Source organism: Aquarana catesbeiana, linkage group LG03 (genome assembly GCF_042186555.1).
Source record: "Aquarana catesbeiana isolate 2022-GZ linkage group LG03, ASM4218655v1, whole genome shotgun sequence".
Classification (NCBI taxonomy): domain Eukaryota; kingdom Metazoa; phylum Chordata; class Amphibia; order Anura; family Ranidae; genus Aquarana; species Aquarana catesbeiana.
In genome coordinates this window covers 636,404,938-636,423,792 of record NC_133326.1, presented here as the reverse complement: position 1 = coordinate 636,423,792, position 18,855 = coordinate 636,404,938, and the positions used below count along the sequence as shown (strand labels likewise).

General features: G+C 41.8%; 1 protein-coding gene across 2 annotated transcripts in view; it reads left to right on the top strand.

Annotated features, from left to right (window-relative positions):
- LOC141133258 (interleukin-3 receptor class 2 subunit beta-like) overlaps positions 1-18,855 on the top strand; it is a 162,830-nt gene that overhangs the window by 46,460 nt on the left and 97,515 nt on the right. The window lies entirely within an intron of this gene.

Genomic DNA, 18,855 nt, shown 5'->3' with positions numbered 1-18,855 from the left:
GGGCAGCACTGTCAATAGGTGACATGCAGAGAGGGGAAGGGTGAGGGAACAGATGAGACAGACACAGAAGAGTAGGCTGCGGATGACGGAGGTGCGCAAACAGACTACGATGTCAGGGCTCAGCAGCCATGATTATCGTGGTCTGTTTGCAGAGGGGAGGGCATAGCTAGGCAGGATCAGCCAGGTATTTCAGGTGATACGGGGTTCAAATGACACAGCACAAGCACTGTGCTGTATAACAGGCTTGAAGGGAACAGGATCTGTCTTCTTTTTTTTTTTTTTTTTTTTGGGGGTTAACATACGCTTTAAACTTATCTCTAGTAATAGTAGTACTAGCTGTAGTGATTGCAGAATTGTAGAATAGCAATATACTGTAAGGATTTAGTTGTTAGTCAACTCATACAAATTAGATGAATTGTACAGCAAATAAATACAGATCAACAAAACATAAAATGATGTATTGATATTAGTATGAAGCACAGAGACAATAAGGGGTCACATTTAAAGAGCAACTCCAATTTTGTAAAAGGGTACAGAGAAAATAGATTCCTAAATATCCACAAAGCACAGAAATGCAGTCTGCATGCACATACAAGGGCATTTTCCACCCAAGATAATACCTTGTAAAAGTAGCAGTGACAACCCCATTGTGCAGAATTGTGGGTTGGGCCCAGCAGCACCACCCCCTACAGGCTGCCTGTAAAAAAACTTCAGGGAGTGCATACAAGAATAGTCACCCCATACAAAAAGGTGCAGAAAGTAACAGATCTTTACTATTGGAACGCTCATGCACAGAGGCAAATTCTCTGATGCAAATTACCTTTCTATTCCATTCTCCAGCTAGCTATGGTTATCTAAAATTGACAACAATCTAATTTGATTCCATTGTAACCTTGACCACAATGTGGATATTCTGTACAGTGTGTACAAAACTCCTCAAAATTAGCATTTTCTGATTATGTGATTTACCTTATCAGTAGTTTACTGCTTATTTTTTCTCTGTTGTAGCCATCAATAATTTCTGCTGCTTCCAAGTATGGAACAGCATGTGACCTCATACATTTCAAGTCTCCCGCGAGGTGCTAGGAGTCTCCCGCATTTCTGAGATGGCTCCTGCACACCCGCAAGCGCCTCGCGAACTCCCGGGAATGATCAGTGCAGCGGGGAACAGCTGTGAACACCGATCTCCTTTGTATCGATTTTTAGCTGAAAGCCGCTTCTCCTTCTCTCCCTCCTCTGGCTGTCAGCTAAAAAGCTATACAGGGAGATCGGTGTTCACAGCTGTTCCCCGCTGCACCAATCATTCCCAGCTGTTCCTTGTGCATCTCCCCCGGCCCCCTCCGTGTCCTTCTCCGCCCCCCTCCTGTTCTCCTCTGGCCCCGTGTTCTCTTCCGCCACTCCTGTCCTCCGCCCACCCTCATCCCCTGCAGCTGGCTCCCCTCCTCTCCTCTTCCGCCGGCTGGGGGGGGGGGGTGGAACTGTCAGGCATAGGACACAGTGATCGCTCCTGTGTCCTGTGATAACTGAGCAGAGTAACCTGTGTTTACTCTGCTCAGTTTATGAATGAACGGGAGCCTTTGTCTCCTGTTCATTCATCTTTAGCACTGAGAAAGGGACTGGGGTCCTCGGTCTCTTTGTTTGTCTCAAAGGGGAGATGTCGAGGTTCTGTTTAGACCCCTGATATCTCACCAAAGCCCCCAAAAAAATATTTAAAAAAATATTGTAAAAAAATGAAAAAGTGTAACAAAATAAAATAAACTACTGACACCACTCTCCCCTGCCCTACCAACACTGTCCACTGCCCCAACCCCCTCCCCTAAAAAAGCATTGTGAAACACAATTAAAAACAAATTAAATTGTAAAAAAATCAATTCCTAAAAATAAAAAAACTACTGACACCATCCACTGCCACATACCACCCAACCCCTTCCCTAGAAGCACTGTGAAAAAATATTGAAAAAGTGATTTAAAAAATATTTTGCCGCAGGGGGTGGGGGGGTGCGGGTTGCGAGCGCGAAGCGCCACCTCCCTGAAATGAGTTTGCCACCCCCCTGAAATGAGTTTTTGCAGGTTGGGATGTCTGTGACCTGCTTTCCTGTGACAGTGTGCCGCTATGCCAGAGCACTGTCACATGACTGAGAGAGTGATGTCATGACTTCCTGTGGTCATTATGACTTCCTGTGGTCATCATGAATACTGGCCAAGATAAGGAAGGAGCAGTGAGAGGGCAGAGGCAAGGTATCAGTGAGTCTGGGAGGCCCCTTTGGAGAGACCTTATCACTTTTCCCTTTTTGGCCAGGTTGACAGTATTTATTTTATGTAACTGACCTGGAAAGATTGTTTTGTTTTTTGTTTTCTCTCTCAGCAAAAGTTAAAAGTAGAAGGGGCTTTAAATTGAGTTACACCTGAAACTGAGTTTAATAGTAAACCTGTCATGAGAAAAACATAAGGGGGTGCCATTCCTTCATCTGAAAATGTTGGAGGCTTGGTTGTTATGTTGAGCCATTGGCTACTATACCTTCCAAGTTACTACCCTGCAACAACTATGCAGATCAGAAAAGTCAGAACTTCTTACTTTGCAAACTATCAGCATCACAGCCACACATCTATCATTTTTAGAAGAAGTGGTCAGCAACGATATATAAGTGTAGCGCTAGACTGATTAAGTTGGTAAATACCAACTAACAACCTTGTAAGGTGAATCGTGAAATATCAGTGAATCAATCCGAATGCACAGACCATAAAAACTAATAACCTAAACAAAAAAACACCTAAATATCACGTATGACATGTGCCTGATAAACTGAATAAAAAATCAACAATCATGTGTAAAAAAAGTCAGTGAAAATTCTATAAAGTCCCCAGTATATAGTGAAGAAAGAGAAGATCCAATTCACCAGAATGGTATATCACATATGACATGTGCCTAATAAACTGAATAAAAAATAAAAAAACATGTATATGAAAAAATCTGTGAAAATTCTGTATAGTCCACAGTATATAGTGAAGAAAGAGAGGATCCAATTCACCACAATGGTATCAAAGTGCAATGTATAATACTGGAAGTATCAGTGCAGTAAAGCCCCCACCAAGGCAGATATGAGCTTACCAGATGGTTTGAACTCAAAAGAACATACGTTCTATGAGTCAAACAGGCTTGTATATAAACTGGCAACCAGGATGGAATCTTGGGGATCCTCTGCAGTTAAAACCCAGGGCGTCCCGACCCTTTATAGGAGCTTGATCTCAATGCAGGGGTAATAGCACATCAAATATGTATGTGGAACATGAAAAAAAGGACCACATTGTGTAATTCTGTAAAACTGTTAAAATTTTAACAAGTAAAACACTCACATTTGGAAAGTGATATTCAAGCGCTTGAAAAGAAATATTGGCGGCAGTGGAGTCCTTCCCGACACGTTTAGTCTCAATAGACTTCGTCTGGGGTGTCCCTCCACTGCAGCCAGACTTACTTATAAAGACAATGTGACCCCAATGATGAGAATCCAGCTCGCGCTGTGACACCGTCAATTTAGATGTGTACTTCCAGTTTGCCCAAAATGGCGGACTGGCGTGCATTCCACGACTCAGTATGGTAGCGAGACGTGCGTTCCAAAAGCAGGGATGTAAATACACCTAACGTTTGTAGTGAGCGACGTACGGGCGTCCGCACAGGTGACCCAAGATGGCGGAATAGCTTGCATGCCACGACTCGATCTAGCGGCGAAACTTGTGTTCCAAAATCTGAACGGCATTGCATAGAAAACACGCATTCGGTCAAATGACGTTCACCTAGAGCGACGTACAAACGTCCGCTCAAATGAACCCAATGACGAACATATAGGCGTGATGCCTTGTCAAATGGTAAACCCACCCAACGTCCGCATCACACAGCATTGAGTATTTCCAATGACCATAGAGATATAACCCATAATCATCACATATCTGGTAAACTGACTATGTGAAATGGGCGGAGGAAGGGAACGTAAAACACATATCAGGCTTCACAATACAATCACTTGCAAGTGAACCCCCGATAAAAAAATCTCAATATATGGAAAATAACTGGAATATACCCTAAATTTGATAAACAAAAATGTACTTATTAAGGTTATAATGTGACACCTCTACCCAATAAAAAGACCCAAAACCTAAATAAAGGATATTTGTCTAAAATATTTAAACCCTTCTATAAAACCAATGATGGTAAGTGATACATATAAAAGAACGTCCCCATTGCAAATAATAGAAAAAAAAGTGGATAAAAAAATATATATATAAAAAATATATCTTTAAAAAAGAAAAATATATATATAAAAAACTATTTTTTGTGTATACAGATACCCGAGATGGATTCTCCTAAAGGGACCCAACTAACAATAACAACAATCATAAATAAACACAATATGTGTACATAATGTTATCTGTATTAAGTACACTTCAAAATTATAAACAGTTTTGGGATTATAGAACCAGACAGGACAATAACATCTGATACACCTAGGATTCATTAATAAACGCATTGATGTCCCACTCAACATTCATTCCGAACGGGGAGTGGGACTGCAGCTCATAGATCCAGAATGTCTCCAGGCGGGAGACACCTTTGGTCCTAGCACCTCCCCTCCAAGGTGGAACATATTTATCGATAGCAATAAATTGTGATCCCTTAGGGTCGCTTTTATGGAACTCCTTATAGTGTCTAGGTACACTATGTTTAGAATCCATACCCTTAATTAAAGCAATATGTTCACCAACCCTTGTAGAGAACATCCTGATTGTGCGGCTGACATATTGCTTGCCGCAAGGGCAAGTGATCAAATATACCACATATTTAGTGCTACATGTACAGAAGTGTTTGATGGTATACTTCTTGTTTGTAACAGTGGATATAAATTCCACTGTCTTACCTCTTCCCAAAGAGTTGTGTTGACACACAACACATTTTTTACAAGGGAAGAAGCCAGTCAGACCACGAAAAAAGGAGGGTCTAACCAGTGGGTTGATGACATTAGGTGCTATATGGCCTTGTAAGGAGGGTGCTCCTTTGAAAATGACCCTAGCTTGTTCAGGTAATGCAGTGTGAAGAATACTGTCCTGTCTAAGAACATCCCAATGTCTCTTCACAATTGTTTTAATTTGTTTGTGTTGGGTCGAGAACAAAGTTACCATAGCCCATTTAAAGTTCTCATCTGGTTCTCATTTGGGTTTAACCACAAGTAGTGACCCCCTATCAGTATTGATAGCTCTTTGTAATTCAGAATTTATAATTTTGCTGTCATATCCCTTATCGAGAAACCTTTGTTTAAGCATGCCTGCCTATGTGGTAAATTTATTCTTATATGTACAATTCCTACAAAGTCTTAAGAACTGACTACGCGGAACAGAGCTAAGCCAGGACTTATGGTGACAGCTGTCTATAGGAAAAAAAACAATGCGGTCCGTTGGTTTGAAATAGGTTTTAAATTTAAACTGCTTGTCTACAATCTCTATTTCCAAATCTAAAAAGTGGATTTTGATTTCACTCGCCTCATATGACAAAGAGATACCCCTGTCATTCAAGTTAAGATAATCAAAAAACAATTTTAAAGAGTCCAGGGTGCCCCTCCATAGGAGGAGGATGTCGTCAATATACCTGGCCCACAGGACCAAAGTTGGAACTCTGTGGGCATAGACGACATCCTCCTCCCACTTGGCCATAAACAAGTTCGCAAGACTTGGACCGAACTTGGCTCCCATTTCTACCCCTCTTTGCTGGAGGTAGTAGCGTTGATTAAACCAAAAGTAGTTATGTTTGGTTGCGAATTCTAAAAGTTTAATGAGATATAAACATTGAAAAGAGGCCAATTATTGCTCACGATCCAAAAAATGTCAGACAGATTACAGAGGAGGAAAGAGAAGAAGAGTTTAACAGGCCGTGGTGTCTTCAATTTGAGCAGTAAGGTGCTCACTCAGGAAGAATTATCCGTTTTGGATAAGGGCCTTAAATATGCCCCCCCCAAAAAATAGATAAATTCGGCACGTTTATCAATGTCCATAAATACATACGTAAAGTCAATATCCAGCATTACTTAATTTCCAATCCTTACAGAACTAACTATCAAGCAGCCACTTCAGGGACTGTCCATTCTGGACTATCCCATCCGTCCCTTTTTTCCCCTCTGGTTCCGATAGCTCCACCGGTCAAGATCTTTAGAGACTTGGTTCTCAAAAGATATTGCAAAACTACCTGTGAAGCATATGCGCTGCCAATCATTGTCCAGTGTTAGGATTTAGTCTTTATGTGAGCGGAAAGACTTGGTTATCAGCCCAGCGGACAAGGGCGGCGGCATAGTGGTCTTGGACAAAAGTCAGTATGAGATAGAGATGCATCGAATTCTTAGTGAAACTGATACCTATAGGGAACTTCAAAATGACCCGACCAATGGATATAAGAGACAACTTTAGGATCTCATAACAAAGGGTTATGACCTTAACATTTTAAATAAAACAGAGAGAGCATTTCTAGTCCCTACAGTGCCCAGAATCCCGACCATTTATTACCTACCCAAAATTCATAAGGACCCAGTACATCCTCCCAGACGGCCCATCGTGAGCGGTATTAATTCAATCACATCACGTATTGGCCAGTATATAGACTATTATTTGCAGCCCCTGGTGAGACAGACACCATCATATCTTAAAGATACTGGTTCTGCTATCAGACTTTTGGAGAATATTGAGATACAAGAGGGTCTTATTATGGCCACTGGAGATGTGGCATCCATCTATACATGTATACCGCATGAAAGGGGCATAGAGGCTGTCCGACATTTTTTGGATCGTGAGCAATCCTTGGCCTCTTTTCAATGTTTATATCTCATTAAACCTTTAGAATTCGCAACCAAACATAACTACTTTTGGTTTAATCAACGCTACTACCTCCAGCAAAGAGGGGTAGCAATGGGAGCCAAGTTCGCTCCAAGTCTTGCGAACTTGTTTATGGCCAAGTGGGAGGAGGATGTCGTCTATGCCCACAGAGTTCCAACTTTGGTCCTGTGGGCTAGGTATATTGACGACATCCTCCTCCCATGGAGGGGCACCCTGGACTCTTTAAAATTGTTTTTTGATTATCTTAACTTGAATGACAGGGGTATCTCTTTGTCATATGAGGCGAGTGAAACCAAAATCCACTTTTTAGATTTGGAAATAGAGATTGTAGACAAGCAGTTTAAATTTAAAACCTATTTCAAACCAAGGGACCGCATTGTTTTTTTTCCTATAGACAGCTGTCACCATAAGTCCTGGCTTAGCTCTGTTCCACGTAGCCAGTTCTTAAGACTTTGTAGGAATTGTACGGATAAGGATACATTTACCACACAGGCAGGTATCCTTAAACAAAGGTTTCTTGATAAGGGATATGACAGCAAAATTATAGATTCTGAATTACAAAGAGCTATCAATACTGATAGGGGGTCACTACTTGTGGTTAAACCCAAATGAGAACCGGATGAGAACTTTAAATGGGCTATGGTAACTTCGTTCTCGACCCAACACAAACAAATTAAAACAATTGTGAAGAGACATTGGGATGTTCTTAGACAGGACAGTATTCTTCACACTGCATTACCTGAACAAGCTAGGCTCATTTTCAAGGGAGCACCTTCCTACAAGGCCATATAGCACCTAATGTCATCAACCCACTGGTTAGACCCTCCTTCTTTCATGGTCTGACTGGCTTCTTCCCTTGTAAAAAATGTGTTGTGTGTCAACACAACTCTTTGGGAAGAGGTAAGACAGTGGAATTTATATCCACTGTTACAAACAAGAAGTATACCATCAAACACTTCTGTACATGTAGCACTAAATATGTGGTATATTTGATCACTTGCCCTTGCGGCAAGCAATGTGTCAGCCGCACAATCAGGATGTTCTCTACAAGGGTTGGTGAACATATTGCTTTAATTAAGGGTATGGATTCTAAACATAGTGTACCTAGACACTATAAGGAGTTCCATAACAGCGACCCTAAGGGATCACAATTTATTGCTATCGATAAATATGTTCCACCTTGGAGGGGAGGTGCTAGGACCAGAGGTGTCTCCCGCCTGGAGACATTCTGGATCTATGAGCTGCAGTCCCACTCCCCGTTCGGAATGAACGTTGAGTGGGACATCAATGCGTTTATTAATGAATCCTAGGTGTATAACTTACCATCATTGGTTTTATAGAAGGGTTTAAATATTTTAGACAATTGGGGCACATGCGCGGCAGCCTGAGGTGAAGGTAATGTTACCTTAAAGCTCTGCTCCTCAGGAGTTTTCATCGGAGGACTACAGGTCCCAGTGAACCAGCAAGTATCCCAAAACTGCTGAAAATCCTACCTAATACTGTCAGCTTCACTGACAATGGTCTTGAGAGCTCCTAAAACGAAAATTAAAGCAGGAAAAATGAAGGAAACGGCACACAGGCTGGCGGCTGGAATGGCGGCGGCATCCTCTCCCCCACAGCACAGCGGTGAATACACTAAAAAATCTTTACATCACAGTCAGCACAGCGGTGAATAAACTGGAAAATCTTTACCTTACAGTCAGCACAGCGGTGAATACACTGGAAAATCTTTACCTCACAGTCAGCACAGCGGTGAATACACTGGAAAATCTTTACCTCACAGTCAGCACAGCGGTGAATACATTGGAAAATCTTTACCTCACAGTCAGCACAGCGGTGAATACACTGAAAAATCTTTACCTCACAGTCAGAAGACACAGGCTGATAACGGTGAGTCTGAATATGAATACTGTGAATTACAAGCTGCTACACAGTCTGACATCTTCAAAAAATTTGAATGTATGCTTCAGAAAGCCCTCAAACAGACTTCTGATCATATAACTGACAAACTGACTAAAGAAATTAGAGAACTAGGTCAGAGAACAGGTGACTTAGAACTGAGGGTTGATGAAATTGATAATTTTACACAGAACTACATGTCTGAGATGAAGGTACTAAAAGAGGAAAACCTTACATTACAAAATTGTTTAGAGGACCAAGAGAACAGAGATCGTCGATCGAATCTGCGAATCAGGGGAATCCCTGAATCTGTTCTAGACCTGCAGGCTAATATCACAGCGCTCTTTCAAGAATTATTACCTGGAACCCCTATTGACAGGTTCGAAATGGATAGAGTGCATAGAGCGTTAGCCCCACGCAAAATAAATGGTCCCCCGAGGGATATTATAGCTAAATTGCACTTTTACAGAACCAAAGAACAGATACTAACATCTGCCAGAGGGAGAGAATCTCTTAGCTTCCAGGGCAATACCTATCAACTCTTCACGGATTTGTCCAGGCCTGTGCTGGCCATCGGGACTACCGGGAGATTCCCGGTGGGCCGATTGGCAGCGGGCCACTACACCAATGACTCTCTCTCTGACTGTGTCACTGTCTCTCTCTGTCCGAGCGTCGCCGAGCGGCTCCGCTCCAGCACTCGGCGGGCGGGCTGGCCGCCGGCGTCACAAAAGAACAGGCATTGACACTCCCCCAGGCACTCCCCCTAACAGCTATCAATATAGCCATTTGGGCGGCCTCTTTGTCCCGGCACCGTGACGTCACTCACGGACGGAGGGCGGAGGCGGCCCGGGGACATAGGAGGAGGCGGAGCCAGGGCGATGTCACAAGCAAATGGAGATGGACAAGAAAAGAGGAGGAGGAGGGGCCGCCGGGGGGAGCAGCAGCAGCGTGACATGAGAAAGAACTTACTACAGAGGCTGCCTGTGCTACTCTGCATGTGAAGAAAACAACAAGTAAACGCTGTGCCCTGATGTGCCCTGATTGTACCCCATGTGCCCTGAATGTACCCCATGTGCCCTGAATGTGCCCTGATGTTCCCTGAATGTGCCCTGATGTTCCCTGAATGTGCCCTGATTGTACCCCATGTGCCCTGAATGTACCCCATGTGCCCTGAATGTGCCCTCATGTGCCCTGTTGTTCCCTGATGTTCCCTGAATGTGCCCTGATGTACCCCATGTGCCTGATGTGCCCCATGTGCCCTGATGTTCCCTGAATGTACCCCATGTGCCCTGATGTTCCCTGAATGTGCCCTGATGTGCCCTGAATATACCCTGATGTACCCTATGTGCCTGATGTTCCCTGATGTACCCCATGTGCCTGATGTGCCCTGAATGTACCCTGATGTTCCCTGAATGTGCCCTGATGTGCCCCATGTGCCCCATGTGCCCTGATGTTCCCTGAATGTGCCCCATGTGCCCTGATGTTCTCTGAATGTGCCTGATGTGCCCTGATGTGCCCTGAATGTGCCCTGATGTGCCCCATGTGCCCGAATATGCCCTGAATCTGCTCTGATGTGCCCTGCATGTGCCCTGATGTGCCCCATGTGCCCTATGTACCCTCATGTGCCCCATGTACCCTCATGTGCCCCATGTACCCTGATGTGCTGTACCCTGATCTTGCTGTGTTGTGTTGCCCCGATGTGTGCTGTTCCCCGATGTGCAATGTACCCTGATGTGCTGTGCCCTGATGTGCTGTGTTGTGTTGCCCCGAAGTGCGCTGTGCCCCGATGTGCGATGTACCCTGATGTGCTGTGCCCTCATGTGCTTTTACCCTGATGTGCACTGTGCCCTGATGTGCTGTGCCCTGGGCCATTCTGGATAAAGTCCAGGGCCACATTTTTGTCCCAGTCCAGCCCTGGATTTGTCCCCACTAATGGTTGCAAAAAGACGTGCACTTAAACCTCAACTCCAGGTACTCCAGAGAAATCAATTTTCCTATCAATGGGGATTTCCTTTTTGTCTCAGATTTACTCATTTGGAAACAAAATATGTTTGTCGCTCTTCAGAGGACTTGAAGTCAGCCCTATTTGATATGGGCCTAGCTGAAGCAATCTTACCAAATGACCAGTCTCATAGGCGCTCAGCTTTTCATTCTACACAGCAAAACAAAGACCCAAAACCCAGCTATTCCACATCTTCCCATCAAAATCTTAACAAGCGAGGTCGATATGAACATTCACCACCAAACAATGAGGATTCAATGGACTGACAATCTAAACCAAACTAGTTATTTGTCCTTGCTACTTTTTTCTAGCACAGTATGCTGACAGAGTTAATTAACTGGCCATATTCATGACTAAAATGAGTTATGGCTACATACTGCTGTTATGTTACAAAAAATTTTTTTTTTTTTTTAATATTTTTTTTTTTTTTATATTAACTTTTTTCTGTTTTTTTTTTCCTCTCAAGTTTTTGAACTTTATTTTTTTCTTTTTTTTTGTAACAATTTAAGCGAAAATTTTTCCATGATAGTAATGGAATAGTTCCTGTGGTCCTCCAATGTTATACATCCCTTAGGAATTTCTTGTTGCCCTTTATTCCACCTAAGGACTCCTACTATTGTTATGGGGGTCTCTATTGGTGGTCCCGGACCCTCTCAGAGAGTTCTAAAAACTCTCCTGAGATGCTCCTACACCCCATTATTTAGCGTTTATATACTGCTAAATTGTCTTCATATTGGGTTTGTTCGATTCTCCTCTCCTTTTTTCTTTTTCTATTCTATTGCTTCTTTCTTTAATCTTTGCTATTCCCTCCTGACTCTCGGGTTGGTGATCCTGGCTCTCAGTGAGTACTCTGCTTGTTATGCTATAATATTCGCATTCGTTGTTTTATGGCTCCTATAAATATCTTGTCATTAAATGTACAGGGGTTTAATACTCCACATAAGCGAACCAAGGCTTTACGCTCTTTTGCTATGAAAAAAGCTAATATTATATGTTTGCAGGAAACGCATTTTACTGACAAAGTTTATCCCAAATTTCTTTCATCATCATATCCACAATTCTATACTGCTTCAGCTACGGTTAAACAGCGTGGAACTCTCATTGGTTTTCACCGTTCCACTCCGTTTAACCTTGTATCCAAAATAACAGACCCTGAAGGACGATATGTTCTCCTAACAGGATTTATTTCTGATAATCCTATTACTATTGTGTCTTATTATGCCCCTAACAAACTCCCAACTGCTTTCTTATCCCACCTTTTTCAACTTATAGAAGTACATAAGTTTGGTACTGTTGTTATTTGTGGGGATTCTAATGCTACTATTTTCCCGTTCTTAGATAAATCTCCCCCTGGACCTACCACAAACTCAATAAACCTAACTTTTCAACATCTACTCACCACTCATAGCCTGGTAGATACTTGGTGAGAGATGAACCCTATTAGTAGGCGCTTCACTCATTATTCTTATCCACATTACTCTTTTTCACGAATAGATCATATTCTAATCCCGTCAAGTATGCTACCAGAAATCATATCATCCAAAATCATTCCTTTTCCATGGACAGACCACTGCGCATTATTCATTACCATTGCTTCCACAATTTCTAGATCACATGATACCACTTGGTGTATAAACGATTCAATTCTGACCCACCCTTCTCATCGTGTTGAGATTGAAAAAGCACTTTCTGATTACCTAAAATCCAATGATACAGACGATGTCTCTGCTATTACATTATGGGAGGCGCACAAGGTAGTCATTAGGGGTAGACTGATACAACAAGCAACTAACCTTAAAAGAGAACGCAAACTGTTGTTTGCAAAACTTGAATCTACCTTTAATGACTGTCATCAAACTTTTCAAACCTCCCCGAATGCTACCAACAGTACCAAACTAGAAAAAGCCCGCCTGGATCTAGATCTTTTTCTTACTGATACCGCAGATAAACTTATAAGTTAAACCCAGCATGTTCAATATCGCAGGGCAAATAAACCTGATACACCTTTGGCCAGAATTTTAAAAAATTCACATATACATACGCCTATCAGATTGAAAGTATCCCGGGAATCTTACACTAGAAACCCAGTGAAAATACTTGAAATTTTTTGCTCTAAGTTATCTAAACTATATTCTTTTGCCTCAAATTTTGATAAAACTAAAGCAGACACACTGTTCTCCAATATCACGCTTCCTAACCTTGATCAACAACAGAAAGATCTTCTTGAATGTCCAATTACAGATACTGAAGTCCTTAACGCAATAAAATCTTTAAAATTACGTAAAAGACCAGGCCCAGATGGATTTTCGGCAACATATTATAGACAATTTGCATCAATCTTAACACCTGTCTTAACTAAAGCCTTCAATTCGATCCTTAAAGGTAACTCATTTAAAACAGAGACTCTCACCTCTATAATAGCAATGATCCCCAAACCACATTCTGACTCCACCTCCTGGACTAATTATCGTCCTATATCCCTCCTAAATCTCGATATAAAATTAATTGCTAAAATTTTGGCCACTAGACTGAATAATATTATTGGCCTACTAATCTATAAAGACCAAACAGGCTTTATGCCTAAACGCCAAGCTGGAGATAATATCAGGAGAGCACTCTTACTTATTAATGCGGCTAAAACTAGACGAATCCCAGCTTGCCTTGTATCCTTAGACATTAGGAAAGCATTCGATTCGGTTACGTAGCCTTATATGGAATATGTCCTTGGTAAATGGAGATTTGGAAACAATTTTTTAACCTGGGTCTCATCCTTATACAATAATCCTAGAGCATATATCAAATATGCAGGCTATAAGTCAACAATGATTGATATCAAAAGAGGCACTAGACAAGGATGCCCTCTTTCCCCTCTACTTTTTGCCCTAATAATAGAACCCCTGGCACACCTTATTAGAACCAATCCTGACATTAAAGGTATCGAACTAGGTGGTTATCACCATAAACTATGTCTCTTTGCGGATGACATTCTCATATTTTTGTCTCATCCCCATATATCCACCCCTAATCTACTAAAAGCACTAGATAATTTTGCCCGAATATCAGGACTACATGTTAATCCAACAAAATCAAATGCATTAAATATTTCCTTATCTCAATTAGAACTTCAGCAGGCACAAACTTCCTTACCCTTTACTTGGGTTCCAAAGCAGCTTCCATACCTAGGAATAAAACTCACAATCTCTCTTAAAGACCTTTTTGCGGCAAATTACTTACCCCTCCTTAAACAAACTTCCGGCTTCCTGAAACAATGGGCTCTTCTATCATTGTCATGGTTGGGAAGGATTAATGCGGTAAAGATGTCAATCCTGCCGAAATTCTTATATTTATTTAGGGTACTCCCTATTTCTTTACCATCTTACTTTCTTAGACTTACTCAACGTAGAGTTATGTCCTTCATTTGGGGTACCACCAAACCTCGTATACCTAAATCTACGCTTTACCTTAATAAATTGAGTGGTGGTTTGGGATTGCCCAACTTTTCCTCCTATTTCTATGCTGCACAGCTAGCACTTATACTCAAGTATCATACTTCTGTAGAAGCTCCCCCATGGGTAGCTATTGAATCAGTGGAAAGTGACCCTATCTCAGTGGCAAATATGTTTTGGCTCTGTCCTGCTGATAGAATACATCTTTCTAATCCTATCACAAAACAAACCCTAGCAGTATGGGATAAATGTAAATTTGCACATAATCTTCAATCAACACATAATCCCTTGCTTTCATTTCTTAATAATCCAGCCTTTTATTCTGCCTGGAAATTCCCAAAATCATTCTCTGCATGGACCTCTACGAACCTGACTCGTTTATACAATCTTTCCTCGACTAAAGCTATTTATACATTTCCTGTACTATGTGAAACCTTTGGGTTACCTAAAACTGAAATATTTTGATATTTACAAATTAAAAATTTTTATGAAGTACTTCTTAGTACAGGCTCAACTCTTAATCAAATGACTCAATTTGAGCGGATTTGTATAAGTGATCCACACATTAGAGGACTTATCTCAATATTATATTTCCAACTTAATATGATATCTAGTGAGTTTCTACCCTCATACACAACTAAATGGGCACAAGATATGAATCGAGTGTTTAATAAACAAGATTGGTCGAATATATGGTCAGCCACCAAAACTTCCTCTCCAAATTGTTTTGCTGTAGAAACTAATTACAAGGTTCTAGCACGCTGGTACCTTGTACCAGCTAGAATAGCTTAATTTGTCCCCACATATTCACCTAATTGCTTTAGAGGATTTGACACAGCAGGAACACATTTTTACATATGGTGGCAATGCCCCGTAGTTGAAGAATTCTGGAAGCATATATTTCTTATGGCTTCTAAAGCCCTGGAAATCACGATTCCTCCAGATCCTGCAACGGCACTCCTAAACCTTAAACCCACAATACTCACCCATACTCAATTCCAATTGTTTATCCAACTTAGCACTGCAGCTAAACAAACGATTGCCAAGGCGTGGAAGTCCCAAAATCTAATTCTTGCTGAAGCTAAACACAGAATGAACAGAGCACTTTTATACGCCAAGATGACAGCTATTGAAGAAAATAAAATAAATAAATTTCGCAAAATTTGGCAACCATGGGTTAAAAACTACCTCCCTACAGATTTTGACCAATCTCTGTTGTTACCACACTAAGATATATATCATATTATTACTGAAATATATATTATATTTGTATACCTAATGAGAGCTGAATCGTTATCCCGGGAAACTCTCTTTTTTTTTTTTTTTCTCTTCTTTCCTTCTTTCCATCTTTATCTCTCCTCCCTCTCCTTTTCTTTTATTATTTCCTAAAATATTCCTATGGATACTTAGTCTAATAACTTAATTTATTTCTCTAATCTTACATCTAGAATCCCAACTAGTGTATAGTAAATATGGTTGTAAGATATCTCTAAAATTACTTTATTTTATTAACTTATTTATTTATCTTTTTTATCATACTGCAAAGATCTTCTGATGATTGATATGTATCCATGTATTGTATCATTTTATTTCTTCTTCTGTGAAAACTCAATAAATATATTTAACAAGCAAAAAAAAAAAAAAAAAAATATTTTAGACAAATGTCCTTTATTTAGGTTTTGGGTCTTTTTTTTGGGTAGAGGTATCACATTATAACCTTAATAAGTACTTTTTTGTTTATCAAATTTAGGGTATATTCCAGTTATTTCCCATATATTGAGATTTTTTTATTGGGGGTTCACTTGCAAGTTCACTTATGTTCCCTTCCTCCGCCCATTTCACATAGTCAGTTTACCAGATATGTGATGATTATGGGTTATATCTCCATGGTCATTGGAAATACTCGATGCTGTGTGATGCGGACGTTGGGTGGGTTTACCATTTGACGAGGTGTCACGCCTATATGTTCATCATTGGATTCATTTGAGCGGACGTTTGTACGTCGCTCTAGGTGAACGTCATTTGACCTAATGCGTGTTGTTCTTTGCAATGCCGTTCAGATTTTGGAACGCAAGTTCCGCCGCTAGATTGAGTCGTGGCACGCAAGCTATTCCGCCATCTTGGGTCACCTGTGCAGATGCCCGTACGTCGCTCACAACGAACGTTAGGTGTATTTACATCCCTGCTTTTGGAACACACGTCTCGCTACCATACTGAGTCGTGGAATGCACGCAGGTCCGTCATTTTTGGCAAACCGGAAGTACACATCTAAATTGACAGTGTCACAGCGCGAGCTGGAGTCTCATAATTGGGGTCACATTGTCTTTATAAGTAAGTCTGGCTGCAGTGGAGGGACACCCCAGACGAAGTCTATTGAGACGAAACACGTCGGGAAGGACTCCACTGCCGCCAATATTTCTTTTCAAGCGCTTGAATATCATTTTTCAAATGTGAGTGTTTTACTTATTAAAATTTTAACAGTTTATACAGAATTACGCTATGTGGTCCTTTTTTTTCATGTTCCACATACATATTTGATGTGCTATTACCCCTGCATGGAGATCAAGTTCCTATAAAGGGTCGGGACATCCTGGGTTTTAACCGCAGAGGATCCCCAAGATTCCATCCTGGTTGCCAGTTTAATATACAAGCCTGTTTGACTCATAGAACGTATGTTCTTTTGAGTTCAAACCATCTGGTAAGCTCATATCTGCCTTGGTGTGGGCTTTTCTGCACTGATGCTTCCAGTATTATCCATTGCACTTTGATACCATTGTGGTGAATTGGATCCTCTCTTTCTTCACTATATACTGTGGACTATACAGAATTTTCACAGATTTTTTCATATACATGTTTTTTTATTTTTTATTAAGTTTCTTAGGCACATGTCATATGTGATATACCATTGTGGTAAATTGGATCTTCTCTTTCTTCATTATATACTGTGGACTTTATAGAATTTTCACTGACTTTTTTCACACATGATTGTTTATTTTTTATTCAGTTTATCAGGCACATGTCATATGTGATATTTACGGGTTTTTTTGTTTAGGTTATTAGTTTTTATGGTCTGTACATTCGGATTGATTCACTGATATTTCACGATTCACCTTACAAGGTTGTTAGTTGGTATTTACCAACTTAATCAGTCTAGCGCTACACTTATATATCTTTGCTATTTGAACAAATTATCTGTTTGTTGTGTGAGCTGCTCTACTAGTTAAGGCAGCGCGGGGTACACTCCTTTTTATTACCAAGTGGTCAGCAATAACAGCCTCTACATCTCTTTCATGATATGCTTCCTTAAAGAGTAACTACACTCATCACAAATACAGACAATAAAAATCAGACACTCACCAGTCCATGAGTCTAGCACTGTGTTCACCTAGGCTGGTTCTTTACCGGTCTTCGGATCCCCGGTGCTGCCATCTTGGCTTTGGGAGTTGGCTGTGACTTTTTCACAGCTGGCTCCCCACTGCACATGCAGAAGAATGTGTTGAAATTTTAAAACTGGTCATGCAGCCTCTTGGGACATGTGGCATCAGTGGCGTTGCAAGGTGGGGGCGGGGGGGTGCAGGCCGCAGGCCCGGGTGACACCCGCCAGAGGGGTGACATCCATGTATAGCAGAACCGCAGCTGCTGACACCGCCCTGTGCCTCTCGTCTCGCTCACTCTGTGTCCCCCGTGGAGCGGACTGAAGCTGCCTCTTCCTCTGTTTACATCCAGTGAGGAGGAGGAGCTCTGAGTGACACACACCTCTGTGTGTATACGTCCGCGGCCACGCTGTACTGAGGTACTGTACACTCTAAGTAGATTAGTAGATGGACATGTGCAGGGGGGGCGCTATGGGAGGGGAGAGGGGTGCTTATACTGATGGGGGGTCTGCACTAGGGGGATTCTATACTGATGGGGTCTGCACTAAGGGGGATTCTATACTGATGGGGGCTCTGCACTAGGGGGATTCTATACTGATGGGGTCTGCACTAAGGGGGATTCTATACTGATGGGGGCTCTGCACTATGGGGGATTCTATACTGATGGGGTCTGCACTAGGGGGATTCTATACTGATGGGGGTCTGCACTAAGAGGGGATGTCTCTATTGATGGGTGGTCTGCACTAAGGGGGATTCTATACTGATGGGGGGTCTGCACTAAGGGGAGGTTATATACTGATGGGGGTCTGCAATAAGGGGGTGATTCTATACTGATGGGGGGTCTGCACTAAGGGGGTGATTCTATACTGATGGGGGTCTGCACTAAGGGGGTGATTCTATACTGATAGGGGGTCTGCACTAAGAGGGGTGTCTATATTGATGGGGGGTCTGCACTAAGGGGAGGTTATATACTGATTGGGGGTCTGCACTAAGGGGAGGTTATATACTGATGTGGGGTCTGCACTAAGAGGGGTGTCTATATTGATGGGGGGTCTGCACTAAGGGGAGGTTATATACTGATGGGGGTGTCTGCACTAAGGGGAGGTTATATACTGATGGGGGTCTGCACTAAGGGGGTGATTCTATACTGATGGGGGGTCTGCACTAAGGGGGTGATTCTATACTGATGGGGGGTCTGCACTAAAGGGGGGTGTCTAAACTGTGGGGGTCTGCACTAAGGGGGGATTCTATACTGATGGGGGGG